Source organism: Vicugna pacos, chromosome 1 (genome assembly GCF_048564905.1).
Source record: "Vicugna pacos chromosome 1, VicPac4, whole genome shotgun sequence".
In the NCBI taxonomy this organism is placed as follows: domain Eukaryota; kingdom Metazoa; phylum Chordata; class Mammalia; order Artiodactyla; family Camelidae; genus Vicugna; species Vicugna pacos.
Window position 1 is genome coordinate 123464610 of NC_132987.1, and position 13933 is coordinate 123478542.

At 57.2% G+C, this 13933-nt stretch overlaps 1 protein-coding gene across 5 annotated transcripts in view; it reads left to right on the forward strand.

Moving 5' to 3' along the window:
* Positions 1-13933, forward strand: part of ADARB1 (adenosine deaminase RNA specific B1) — a 109113-nt gene that overhangs the window by 9857 nt on the left and 85323 nt on the right. The window contains exon 1 of one of the 5 annotated variants that reach the window (XM_031679989.2): positions 7905-7916. The exons of the other annotated variants lie outside the window; for them this stretch is intronic. The gene's annotated coding sequence lies outside the window, so the exon portion shown is untranslated. Of the gene's footprint in view, positions 1-7904; positions 7917-13933 lie in introns of those variants that run through there. 5 annotated transcript variants of the gene reach the window in all.

The window sequence follows — 13933 nt, forward strand, 5'->3', positions numbered from 1 at the left end:
GAATAGCCCTGATTTGACGGTTTGTGTCTGTTCTACTCTAGGTACGAATGAAATTAATTCTATCAAATGCGTATTTATTAGCCTCGATCACTCTGAGTTCGAGTCCTTTTCTGAGCAGGAACCTCCCCAAAATAACCGTCAGAAGGAACCACCGTTCCTGGGCTGGGCGTCTGTGTCTGGTCTCACAACGTGCCTCCTAGGACACAGCGCTCTTGGCGGGTGCTTCAGAGGAGCAGCTTTTCTTTCTTAGTGTGTTAAAACTTTGCTTTCATTAAAAAGCTGTCAAAACATTTAACGATCCTCATGTGACGAGTTTTTTGAATTAACAGCCCGGGCAAGCGACACAGTAAACGGTGACAAGTCAGGCTGTGGGTAGAAGCGAGGTTAGGAGGTGGGCTGCGAGCGCTTAATTCGGGGAGAGTGGGGCTCATGGGAGCGAGTCATCGGCTTTCAGAGCTGTGATGGTTTGGGGTCACAGTGCAACTTAGATTTGACCATCAGTGAGACCCTGTGGAAAAACCCCACTTGTGCCAAGTTCCGGCAGCTTTGGAAGTGGTGCGGTGCAGACCTGCGTGTCAGGACTGCTGGCTCGTCCTTGGAATAGGGGGCGTGTGCCGTGTCAGCCAAGTGCAGACCAGGGTCAGTCGCGTCTTCTGACTCCCACCCTGGGGGTTTCCTCTCCGGGTTCCTGGTGTCGTGTGTGGTAGGTCGTTTTCACCCACGTGCAGATGAGTGAGTGAGACGCGTTCGATCATTCCACAGTGAAGCTTTCTGTTCTCCAGCTTTGTTCTCTAATAAAACCGAGGATCTTGACGACATCCCCATTGGAGGAGCAGCCCCGCCCGCTCCCGCCCCGCTCCCCTGGTTCTGCGGGGTGGGTCGGCGCAGGGGCACGGAGGCGCGCTTGCTGAAGGCCAGCCTCTCTCACCGAAAGCCCTTGATATGGGGAAGGGAGGGCTTTCCTTTTGGTTAACCAAGACTTTCTGCCTCGATGGAGCGTGGGAAGGGGCGTCGGATCCTCGGGACAGAACTGTGCTGTGAGTGGTGCTGGGGGAGGGCAGTGCCGTGGATGGTGCGGTCAGCATGGCGCCTGTCGCGGGGAGGAGTCACCTGCGTGTCCCCGGGCTTGCTGTGGCTGAAGAAGCTGCAGGTGGCACGTGTGGTCAGCTCGTGGTCTGGGTGTTCATCCTCGAGCGCTCGGGAAGGTGCGGGCGGGTGTGGAAGGCGGGGAGGTACCATGAGGAGGCTCTGTCTTCTCTTGTTTTAAAAGCTGCCGTGAGAGTCACCCTCAGTACGTGGACAGGTCACCGATTTTCATGAATTTCTAAGCTGTGCAGCTATCACCACAGTCCAGTTGTAAAACGTCTCCATTACCCCAAAGTGCTCCTTGTGTTTGCTTGTGGTTAGTCCCCATTCCCACCTGCCGCCATTGGCGACTGCCGGCTGCTTGCTGTCCTGTAGGTGTGCCTTTGACAGCACTCTGCTGAGCGGGGTAACGCATCCTTTTTATCCTTCCAGTGGGGTGGGCGTCTGGACTGTGTCCCCTTTTTGACTCTGTCAGTAATGCAGCTCTGAACATGAGCATGCGCATCCTTGTGGCCCAGGCTTGGCCTGGCGTCAGGGTGGCAGCACGTCTGATGGTGGTGGCGCTGGACAGCCGCCGTGGGACCCCGGGCTCCTCCTCGGGCCTGTCTCCACGTGTGCGCAGGGCTTCTGGGATCACCCGGCCCTGTTACTTCCGGGACGAAGTACCGTGGGCGGAGCGTCCGGCACAGGCTGCTCGAGTGTCTTACCTCGCCGCCCTGCGTGCGCTGGATGCTGAGCCCCCAGCGGGTGCACTCTTCCCCGTGTTCCGCCTGCAGCCTCCCTCCGCAGAGGAGGTCCGCGAAGGACTGGCAGGCATGTTAAACGCCACAGCCAGCCTGCAGAACCTCGTCCTCTCCATGCCTAGATGGAGCAGTCGCACTTCTAGGAATTGAGCCCCAGGACACGCCTCCAACAAGACGAAAGCACACGTGGAAATACCCTAGCCGTCCATTCCGGCCTGGGCGAGGCAGCGCTGGCTGGCCACACCACGAAGAGCCATGGGGGGCGGGCGGGGCTCGCTCTGTGAACTGATCGGAGGTGATTCTGAGAACGTGCAGGAAGTGAGCAGGGCAGAGAGCCCGACGGCGTCTGGTGTGCCTCGCTCCACGCGAGAAACCTGCATACCTGCGCCTCCGGCCGAAATGGATGCGGGCAGGGTGCGCAGAACCAGAGAGCCGGGCCCCGCAGGTCAGGGCGGCTGGGGCTTCTCTGGGTGGACCGCTCAGTACAGCCCGGCTCTTGGAACCACAGACCCAAAGACAAAATAAATGAACATTAGCCAGGATGTGGGGGAGCCGGGGTGGAATGCAGACTGACCGAAGCTCAGTGTAGGACAGAGCAGCAGCAGAGCCGCAGCGGGGGTGGGGGCACGGGAGGAAGGAGTAGCCCGGTTTGGGGAAACCGTATTTTGACTAGATTCTGTGAGGCTGCAGACGAAAGGGCTGTACACAGTCCTGTCTGTCTGTTTCTCTCAGGGCAAGGTTGGCCGTGTGAGCATGTTACACGAGGACTGAACAGCAAACGTGTGGTGGGGAGGAGAGCCCGGAGGGAGCTGCAGACCAGGGGAGGGGACCATTGACCCGCGTGGACAGATGGGTCCAGGGCTGAGGAGGGTGTCAGCATGCGTGCACAGCTCACTCTGTCCCGAGCGCACCCAAATACCCTCTCCGAGCCGACAAGCAGGGCTTGGAACGCCTCGTGGTGCAGAAAGACGTGCTCAGAGAGCATCGGGCGTGGGGGGGGGCACGGGGACTGCCGGAATGGGAGAGGCGCCTGGGCTGGCCACCCTGAGCAAAGACGTGGATAAATGATATTGGTTTATAATCTGCAGAATACAGTAAGTACCCATCAGTCCATGCTGATGTAAATAAGCCACTGAATAAGTAAGTGGGGAGGGGGCACTGGAGCGTTCCAGTTCGTCAACAGACAAGGAGCGAGGAAACAGGAAACTGCCGTGCGGCGGACACTGTGGTAGTAGGCACTTCAGGCAAGACCCAGGACTGAGGCGAAAGTCTGAGGAGAAACAGGATATGTGCCTGGTGTCAAAGTAGCTCTTCCTCAAGTTATTTACTTATTGAAAAGGGAAAAGTAGTAACTTTAGAGTGGAGAAGGCCAGCAGATACCACCTCAGCCGAGCGATCAAGGCCACGTCGCCTGTGGTAAGACAGCGGCCCGTCGCATCCTCCCTGACACCACGCGGGCACCCTCTCGCCGGGGTCCTTGCCACAGGTGCGCAGTCACACCTGTGGTGTGACCACCAGGAGACAGCAGGAGGACTCCAGCAGAGGATGTCCCGAGACGCAGGAGGGAGTGAGGGGCCTCAGGGGACACGGCGGGGAGAGGCTGCCTGGGTCTGGAGAGGGCCGAGTAGAGAGGACACAGGGCAAAACCGGCAGAACCTGAGTCCGGTCGGTGGTGGAGCTGATGCCGGTGTCCTGTGTTGAGTTCCTAATTTTGGTGGCTGTCCAGCGATGCTGTCAGATGTGGCCGTCGGGGGAAGCTGGGCGGAGGGCTCGGGCGGGCTGTCCGCCTTCCGACTGCCCCGCGCCCCGCTGACGCTCCTGCGGCCTGCCGCTCGGCAGGAGGCGGAGTCCTCGCGCTGAACGGTCCGGGCGCCTCGAGCCCCGGTGTGCAGTGGTCTGGGGTGTGCTTCCCACGCCGGGGTGGGGGGCATGGGCACAGTTCTGTGAAAGGGGGCCGTCAGCGCTGCCTGGTTCCAGTGGGAAGAGGCGCTGTGACCCGGGCAGTGACTGCCGGAGGCGCCTCTCACGTGGCTGTGGATGCTCTGCTAGGCTGCCCTTGGCCTTTTCATTGTATTATTTTTGTCCAAAGAGAAACTTTAAGTTTTTATATATTCAGAGGTATCAGTCTTTCCCTTTATGACTTTTGGACTGAGGCGCATCTGAGAACGTTTTCCTACATCAGGAGGCATTCTTCTTTAATCTCTTCCAGCAGGTCTGTGTTCTGTTTTCCACATTTAGCCTATTGATTTATGTGAAATCTGTTTTTACACAATTTGAGGTCAGCACCTGATATTTTTTTCCGGTTGGCTAGCCAGTGGCCTCAGTCATTGCGTGGTCTGCCCTTTGCCCAGCGATCAGAAGTGCCACTCGCATCCTATATTGAGTTCCTTCTTCGGAAGGGTGCGTTCCCAGTTGCCTGTCACTGCTGTATAGGAGGCTGTTGAGTTTTGAATGTGGACTTTGTCCCCACCCATCATTTGTGTCCCACGTTTTCTAGGGAGGGTCAGGTTGTGCAGGCGGTGCCTCTTCCTCTCTGAGTTTTGCGCTGTCCCCGGCTCCCTGGCCAGGACATGAGGCACCAGGCCGAGCCGGCTGGAGCAGTGGGGGCGGCCGGCAGGCAGACACTGCTCTGGCTCTGGCATTAGCGGGGACGCCTCTGATGCTCCCTCTGCAGGAGGGATGCTCACTGCCGTCGTCTTGTTCGTGCCCTTCATCTAACTAAGCAAGTTGCTGCCCTCCTTTGCTGAGAGCTTTTAAAAAATAAACTTTATCATGTACAGCAGTAGAATTTTATTGTTTGGTTTTTCTGCATCTGTTGAAATGATCGTGTGGTTTCCCTCCAATCTGTTAATATAGTAAATTTCATTCATAGATTTCCTGATGATAAACTTTTCGTTCTCAGGGAAAACCTTACTTTACTTTTAACACACTGAGAATTAAATTTGCTATTTATTTAAATATTTTCTTTTTTTTTCCAGAATTTTTCTTCTTTTTTTCTTTTTCTGAGATAGAGTTTACATATCTTAAGGTACCTGCAGTGGTATGCTGATAAATGTTTAACGAATGGCTTTCTTGGGAGGGGGTTGTAAAAAGCCCTGATTTGTAGCATTTTCCAACTTCTGTGGCATAAATATTCTTGCCATTACCTATTTCAGGCTCCCAGTGAGCTGTGGCAGGCTGGCCCACAACATTCCTGAAACCCAGCACCCTCTCTTGAGCTGGTAGGAGCCGGCAGGGCAGCTGTGAGCTTGGTGACTTTGGGCTGTGTGTGACCACATGACCGTCTCCACCATCCTCCCATCCCTCTTCTGCCTGTCTGCATCAGCACCCACCTCCCGGGGAGCCACCGGTCTGACCTCGGTCACCCTCGTGTCCTCGCCTCCGTCTGGGAGACCTAGCGTTCTGTTCTGTGCAGTCACAGCTCCTCATTTTCCCCCGAGGACTGCCTCGGCCACCTCACTTACAGACAGTCAAGTGCTGGGCTCACAGTGAGTTTATTGAAAGGTTGAGCCTCTGACTCATGGTTACTACTGTGGCACGAACTTTATTTAGAAAACTGTAGCTTCTGTGATAGTCACTTTCCTTAAATCTAAAGGGTTGCTAGCATCTTCTATTTGTGTAGCTTTTCATCTTCATTAGTATAAATTTAACCTTTTTTATTCATCTGTTTTTGCAATCATTTGACAGGTGTTTTTTGAGTACCTACTCTGTGTCATTTTAGATGGCAGAGGTGTAGCAGTGAAAAAATAACTCAGCCTCTTTCCTTGTGGCACGTAGGCTCTGATATATCTTCAAGTTGTGAGTTTTTCTCATCTGTCTGTCCTCCCCACTTTTCTCCTTACTCAGACATCTCCTTGTCTTTGCCCCTGGTACTAACTTAAATCAACCCTGGATTAATTCGATTTCTTCCGCTGCTTTAGCTTTGAAATTCCCTGCTTTGATGCCACTTGGCGTTTAGCTTAACTACTATATAGTTATTTCTGCTTTTCCCACATCCTCACAATGAAAAAGCAAAGGAATTGCATCTGGTGGTTTTTTTTATTAGGAAAGGCCGATGTTTTAAAAGTGTCGTGACAGTAGACTAACAGGGCAAGTTTAGTGCGGTGACACCGTTTACAGTGTGGGGGCAAGCGTGTGGCCTTCCACTGCAGTTCTGGGGCTGGCAGACTCGCTCCCCACCAGTGTGGCTTCTGTCTAGCTCCTGAGGGCGCTGGGGTGCGTCGGGCTACGCCTTCTGGCAGCCGGGTGGCTCTGAAGGCTGGGCGTCTGGTCACCGGTGTCTGCGCGTTTGCTGCACGCTTTGGCATCAGGCAGAATGGAGGTGGCTGGGACTCAGGTCCCCATCCCCCTGAGGGCTGCAATCCAGGGAGAGCAGTGGGGGGTCTCCCTGGGGGAGGAGGAGCTGGAGGACCTCCATCCAGGGTAGCCAGCATGGTGGGTGGGCCGGGAAATCTGGATGCAGGCCAGTGGACCTCAGAAACTCACCTGCTCGTCCTGCTAAGCTGGTTTGAATTTCTGCCTCTTTAATCCTTTGCAAAGTTAATTTGTCTTTAATTTGAAAGTATCTTATTTTAACAGGAGGAAATGATTCTAATTCATTTATTCAGACAACTTACAAGGCCTTAGAGATGAACTTCCCTCACTCCCGCAGGAGGGCGCTGAGGAACGGCTGTGTGTGAGAGCGCGGTGTGTGGCTCTTGGCTCCTAGCCCGTGAGCGTCTGTCTGCGGACAAGAACCTTTGGAGGAGGGACCGGTCACTCTGCTGCTGGGGCCGTCGGTCCAGAAGGTGTGGCCTGGCCTCAGCCGAGATCCAAAGCCAACACACATTTTCTTTCCGCACCCCGCCCTGCGTGGCACCTTCAGCACCCCGGGCCTCTGCTGAGGATGGAGGGGAAGCGCGAGGCTTCTGTCTGTCAGGTGACTGTGACCTCCCACGCGTGCTGACTGAGCTGGCCTCCTTACTCTTTTGACCATGTTGCAACTGCCTGGTGAGGCGGTTTAAAAACGGATATCAAAGAAACAATTTTTCATGGTAAAAATGCCTTTTTCTTGTATAGTTAAGCTTTGGAACTTAGTCTTTGAAGGTAGCAAATGGGGATGGAGCATTAATCTGAAGGGCGAGCCCTCTTAGATCACCTTCACATCTTACAGTGTCAAAATCACTTTTGACAACAGTGTGGCGCTCCTACTGGGTTTTAAAAAGTGGATCATCTCATTTGTATCTGTGCTTAAATTTGTAAGTCAGCCTGATACTAACAGTGTCCCAGAATAGGAAAGACAAACATCCTTCTGTAAACGTTACCGTGATGAGCAGATTAGGGCTCGCGCCACAACACAGCAGACGAGGCAGAGGAAGTCGTGGTGCTCTTGATCGCTCAAACCTGACTCTTCACTTGAGTAATTATTTAAAAGACGTTTAGTAGATTAAGCCTCTCCATCCTATGGAATAGGAGTAATTCATCATCACACAGTTTTGTACTTTTTAGCTTTTTCTTCAAGGTTGGTTCTAGGTCCTAAAGATGTCAAAACTAGCATCACATCTAGTTTTCTAAGGACAGGGAACTCTGTATCCTGCTTTCCAGGGCCAACAGGGTAATCTGTTAGGAGGCCAGTGAAACCCCTTTGGTGAGTCTCAGCCGCCCCCCCCCCTTACACAATAGGCGCAGGGAAAACCAGGAAACCGAGGCTCTGAGATAAGCTGGTCTCGGGAGGAAGGAAGCAGCGCGGCTCCTGACAGAGTGCGGGGGCCGCACCCGCCCTCCGTGATCCCGGCCATGGGGGACCCCTCCCCCCGCACGGGGGGCAGACTGCGTGTGCACCCAGCAGGGTGGATGCCGGCCCTGCGCGCTTCCTAGGGCCGCGGGGGTCCCTGCAGCTCGCCACGCCGCGCCGCGCCGGCCTGGCTGTCGCTCCCATCGGCCTGGCTGTCGCTCCCATCGGCCGGTTTCCCGAAGCGCCCACTGGCACCCCCGGCAGCGGAAGAGGGCGGTGGCATCCTGCGGGGCCGAGCCCTCCGAGCGCCACCCTCTTCCTCCGCCGCCCTCACCCTTCGTCTGTGCTTCTAGAAGGAGGTCGCATCCTGGGTGGTAAGGCTGGGGGCGCGCGACCCGGGACCCAGGCAGGAGCCTGTCCCTGGTGTCTCTGGGAGGACGCCGTCTGCCCCTGGCTCCTGGCCTCCCCGTCCTGAAGAGAAGAGCTCTGTGCTCTTCTCCCGGGAAGGGGCCTTGGACACAGGGCCTGGAGGAGCACGGGTGGCGGCCGGGGGCTGGGGGGTGGGGGCTGGGACTGGTCCACCCCGGGGGACCCCAGGCTGGGTGACGGCCGGCGGCGGGGCTGCCAGCAGGGCCTCCTGGATTTTGCAGTCATGGTCCAGACCCAAACTTCTCGGTGCCCTCCTGGCTCTCCCTTTGGGCGCTGGCTCTTTGCTGCCCCGTTAAGAACCCTAGGGCTAGGCCACCGCACAGCGAGTGCTCAGAGGCCTCGGCGAAATCAAGTTAAATAACTTGCCTTTATGGCGTTTAGTTTTTGTGGTGATTTTCTTAGTTGTCTTCTCAGCCTGTGACTCATCTGGTGATTTGTGTGGCTCTAGGTGACTGTAACCCTTTTATTCACAGGGTTTTAAGAGGTGGCTTCTTGCTTTTAATGTCCTCTATTATGAGTTTCCGGTGATTTTGTGTATAAAGTTGAAGCTCTTTTCAGAAAGAATAAATCAAGTTATCTGTTGAGAAACAGCAGAAGTAGTCTTCGTAGCCCTGTGAGCAGCTGGGCCCGCAGCACAGCGCTTCATGTGCACTTGGAGCCTCGTCGCAGCCCCGGACGCCAGCTGGTGCCAGGCCGCTCCCTGAACTTGTGTTAAGGGCTGGGCTTCCCCCGGGCCCCAGGCACCCTCTGAGCCCAATGCTAGTTTGTTGTCTAAAATTACCTTTACATCGGGAAATCTTGAAGTAAAATTTGGGAAGTTCTTTATTAATTCCCTGGGGTGCTTTTGAATGACGGATTTGGTGGAGTACGTGTTTTGGACGTTTGGGCACCACCACGAGGCCACTGGCTGCAGTCTGGTGCTGGTGCGGCCTCCTGTGGGAAAAGTGGCCCCTGCGCCGTGTCCGGGGCCGTCCACCCCGAGCACGTGTCAGCTCACAGGTCCCTGGGCACCGTCCTCGTGGGCCCTCTGTTCACCCAGCACCTCCACCTCCTGTCCCCACTGTCACGATCGCCTTGTCTGTTCTCGTCAGGTGGCCTCACATCCTTCGGAAATGTCTCTTCCAGTCCCCAGTGACCTGTCTTTGTCAAGGGCAGTGGCCAGTGTCCTGTCCCCGTCTCACTCAGGCCCTCAGCAGTGTCTGACCAAACTAACTGCGCTGGCTGGTCCCCGCCGCCCGCCCTCAGCCCCAGGGCCCCGCTCCCTCCTGCTCTGGGAGCCGGTGCCTCTCCCTCCGCCTGTCACTCCCGCCCTGTCCCTGGTCCCCAGGGGCATGCAGCCGCCCTCAGCTCCCTTTCTCTCACCCTCACTCTGGGTCTTGGCCAGGCTTGCTGGCGTCCTCCCCACTCGAACCCGCTCTGAGCCGCGGGAGCCCCTCATTGGCTTTCCCGGCCTGTACTTGCTCTGGTGCATGCACCTTCGTGTGGTCACTGAGGCAGGGAGCCCCTGTGCAACCCCTTTGGTGACTTCCCATCACGGTGGGTGAAGTATGGCCCCTTAAGAAGCAGCTCCCAGTTCCCCTCTGTTTTCCCCATTTGCTGCTCTGTGCAGACCCCGCCCCACCGCAGGGCCCGAGTGTCTGCTCTTCCTCCTGTGGGCGACAGTCATCCCCCAGGTGTTCGCGAGGCTGCCGCTGCTCACTGGTCAGCCACCAGCTTGGCTGTTGTCCCGCTGGCCCCCTCCATGCCGCTCTTGTCTGTGCCCCTGTTGTGAGGGCCCCGGAGATGCCCTGTTTGTTTGCTGGCACGTGTGCTGTCTGTGCCCTTGCCCTGGTCCGGTAGCTTTTGGAAGCCGGAGGCAGCCCTGGTCACTGGTGGCTTCAGGTCTGCAGCAGGCGTGTCCACAGGCCTGCACCAGGCACTCTCTTTGGCCTGGGTTTGTGTCGGGGAGGCGTTGGCAGCATGTGGCAGACAGCCTGGTGGCTGTGGCTTTCAACTCCTGGGCCTCCCATCTGGGCCTGGGACGTGGCTTCTGGACCTGCCGTCTCTCCTCTCTGCTGTTTGTCCTCGTGCTGGGCTCCTTGGTCTCTTGGTGGCTGTTCTGAGGGGAGCAGGTGGGCGAGGTCTCTTTCAGGAAAGCATTTCGGGAGCCCCCGGCTTCCATCTGGTTGGCGGGTAGCGTGTTAACGGGGCAGAGTCTGTGCTGCAGGAAGTCAGGCTCCTGAGGAAGGGGGGCCCAGTACCTGCCCAGCACAGCCTTCGTGTGGGCCTCTGTGTTCAGCACCTACTTCTGACCTTCTTGAGTTCCAGAGCAGTGGAGAGAGGCCCACACCCCAAAGGCCAGCGGAGGTCAGAGTGGCCCTGTTCACAGAGAAATAACTCGAGACAGCTCTCTGTGGCCCAGTGGGCTGGCCAGTCTCGTATCTCAAACTAGACAGACTTATCCACCTGGTGCCAAGCGCATCTGGGGACAAGCGCAGCCGCCCTCGGAGGGACCAGCCTCACCTGTAAGGCGACCTGAGCGCACGGCCACTGTGGGTGGCCCTGCGAGGACACGACCGGCCAGGCGGGCCCGGGCCTCCCTCTAGGCGCATCGTTAGCCCACACTGCCTTCCCTCCTGGGGAGAGTGAGTGTGAGCGGGCAGGGGACCCACCGGGGCACGAGAGGAGCGAGGAATATGGCTCCCTCATCCCCCAGAGGGCTTTGCTCCTCTTAAGGGAGAAGTCTGCCCCCGCTGTCTGCCTGAGGGACGGCGGCCCGGCTGGTATTAACCCTGACCTGGTGCTGACCCCAGCCCCCAGAGCCGCTCCTCCCCAGGCCCCGGCTCTGGGGTCCTTGTGGGCCGTCCCCACAGTAACTGCTGGCCGCTCCCCCTCTCCCCAGCTTCTGAGGCTGTTCGTACTCTGCGGAGAAACCCCACCCAGGGTGGCATCCAGAACAGCTTATGAGAGCAGAGGGGGCCTCTGGGAAGCCGTCCGGGACTGGAGTGGACCTTCCCTCCTCTTCGAGCTCAGTTTCTCACCCCAGGTTGGAAATCCGGATGCAGGCCAGTGGACCTGTCTGCACAGCGCCCAGGGCCCAGCTAGCGCAGGCCCAAGAGAGCCTTTCTCACCACAAGTGAGAGGGAGGTGGTCACAGTGCCTTCTCTTTGTTGACTGATAAAGAGGAGCAGAATGTTGCTGGGAAAGCTGAGGCGAGTTTTGGAGTTTTGTTCGAGGTCCGCTGTGCAGAAAAGGAGACCAGAGCAGGGTCTGGGGACCGCCGCAAGCACTTGTGTCTGTATTCTGAGCCCTGGCCGAGGCACTGTGGGGGTTTCTGAACTCAGATCTGTGGTGTGGGGGGCTCTGCGGTGCAGGCAGGAGGCGGGGAGCGGAGACACTCGGGTTGTGTGGATGTCTGGGATGAGAGGCGGTGCCTTTGCCGGGACAGAGCCCGTGGGGGGCCGGCCTTGGTCTGCCGTGGACACGCGGCAGCTCGGCTCTTGCTTTCCCATCTCCAGCTCCCGCGGGTGCCTGGGCCCCGGGCCCGCAGGCAGCACCGCCCTCTAGGCTGACATCTCACAGGCTCCCAGCTGAACATTTGGAACCAATCACTTCATTTTCCTAAGTTTTCTCCCCTTTTTCCTAGCGGTGAATGCCATAACACCCCACAGTCGCTAGAAGCCTGGCAGCCATCCTAGACTCCTCGCTTTTCCCTGCTGTCACCTCCAGTCCCCAGCACACTGTGTTCCCACTGTCCCTGCACTAATCGTCCTCCCGAGGTGCCTGTTCTCCACATCTCCCCCGCCGCCCAGTGGCCTGCAGGCCACCGCCATCTCTTGTTTGGCCTTGACAGAAGCCTCCTGCCAGGGCCTGAGTCTTCCCTGTGCTCAGGGCCCTCCACCGGCAGCCCCAGGGCGTCATCTTAGCCCTGCGCTTACAGGCCCCTGTGCCCTGCCTTTGTATCTGCAATAAAGCTGTAACTTACTTCTCAGTTACAAACGCCCGGCTTGACCCGGCTCCCACCTGTCTTCTGCCTCCTTCCGTCTGACCCCTTTCCCCTCGTTGCGCCGGGCCCACGGCCTCCTGTCTCTGACCTGCGTGGCTCCAGCTCCCAGCCTCCTCAGCTTCCTGCACATGCTTCACTTGTTCCCACCTGGTGGCCTTCCCCGTGTTCTCCCTGCGTCACTGCTGCCGTCTCTGAGGTGGTCCTGACTATCTCCTGGCTTATGGAGGCATCTTCTAGTTTTTACTGAGGGGCAGGTTGGGGAAGTGGTTACCTGCCTGGTCTCTGGAACCAGACTGTTGGGTTGGAGTCACGCTGACCCTGCCTGTCACTCGCTGTGTGACCTTGACATGTTATTTAACCCTCTGGGCCTTAGCTCCCCTGTCTGCAAACTGGGGAGGCTGATACCTGCCTCTTTACCACGAGGATTAAATGATTGCGTGAAGCTTCTGTCAGTGTGTGTGGATAGCAAGTGCTGGGTGAGAACGGGACTGGGCACTGGGCAGAGTGCCCCATCGAGGGTGCAGGCTCAGGGAGTCAGGAAGGACTTGGGCCGCCCTGCCTCTGCCTGAGGAACGGAGGTGCTGCCAAGTTATTCTCAGTATTTCAGTCTGATGGGCTAGACCGAGCGCCTTCCCTGTGGGGCAGAAATGCAGAGCCGTGGTAAAGGAACCCAGTCCCCCAACAAAATAAATCCCCGAGTTGTGTACTGGCAGCAGGTGGGGCTGGAAACGGCTCTTCCAGGCCTTGGAGGGGAAATCTAGTAGGTGCTTGGGACTGAAATTAAGCCTTGGATCATCTGAAAGGAACTTCCATGTCTTCTCTTAAGGATTGTTAGCTCAGAATTAACTCCTTGAGAAATGGGTGGTAGGACTGGTGACCAAGAACATGTGATTTCCTACGGGAGAGCTGTGTGTTCATTGTCATTCTGTATCAGATAAAGCCGTAACTGGTCATTCTTCGATGCAGAGTAAAGCCCAGCTGCTAAACTAGGGTCTTTCCCTCCAGATCGCTCTGTGAGCTTTAAAAATTGCCATTTGTGTTCAGTGCAGATCAGTACTGTGTCATTTTATGGACCCCAAAGCATAATCACGACACGCAGCGCGCAACCCACAACACACATGGTGCTGGTTCTTACGCTGCCCTTGTTCTCAGGATTGCCGAGCCCGGGGTTTCTGGAGTGCTCTCTGAGGCCGGCACGGGCTTGGTGCTGAAGGCCCCGTAGCCTCCGGGTGCTGGCCTGTGCCTGTGTGACCGCGGCCCAGCGACTTCAGAGCGGGCGCCTGGGCACTGTTGGCTGTGTGGGGTTTCCCTTCCAGGACCCACCTGAGGCTCCGTCCCAGGTTCTGCCTGAAAACACTGGTGGGACGTAGTCCCAATGTGGGTTTATAGAAGCACGTGTAAAATAGCATAAAGGTGTGTGAACTTAGCTCAGGCAAGCTTCTAATCTCCCCTTTCCAGTCAATTTACCTTTTTTTCTCCAAACCTTATGTTCACGATTTAAAAATATGTAAAAAAACCTCACCTTTAAATTGTAAAAATTATTCAACACATGCAGAAACAAAGCCGCAGCACTTGAGGTCCCCTGGGATCAGCTGAGGGGGGCGTGCGGGAGAGCAGAGGGCACAGGTGGACTCAGTGGTGAGGCCTGGGCTTGGGGGCGATCTGCCGTCACCGCGCTGGGCCCTGTCACTTACTGTCCCCAAGTCGAACGCAGCCGCCAGCCCCTAAGAGAGCTTGCAGCCCGCAAGGACGGCTCTGGCGGGGCGCGGCCGGTGCCTGGCCAGTCTGCTTTGCAGGGGCTCTTCGGGGCCCTGTCCAGCGAGGCCTGGGCGGCTGCCCCCCAGCTAACTCCCGCCCGCGGCGGTTACCGGTTGGCTGGGCTCGCGGCCGTCCGTGCGCCCTCGACCCTGCGGCCCCTTGCGGCTGGTGTCGCAGACCTGCTGAGCCAGGTCGGGGGCTTAGCGGGACGTCCGCCGC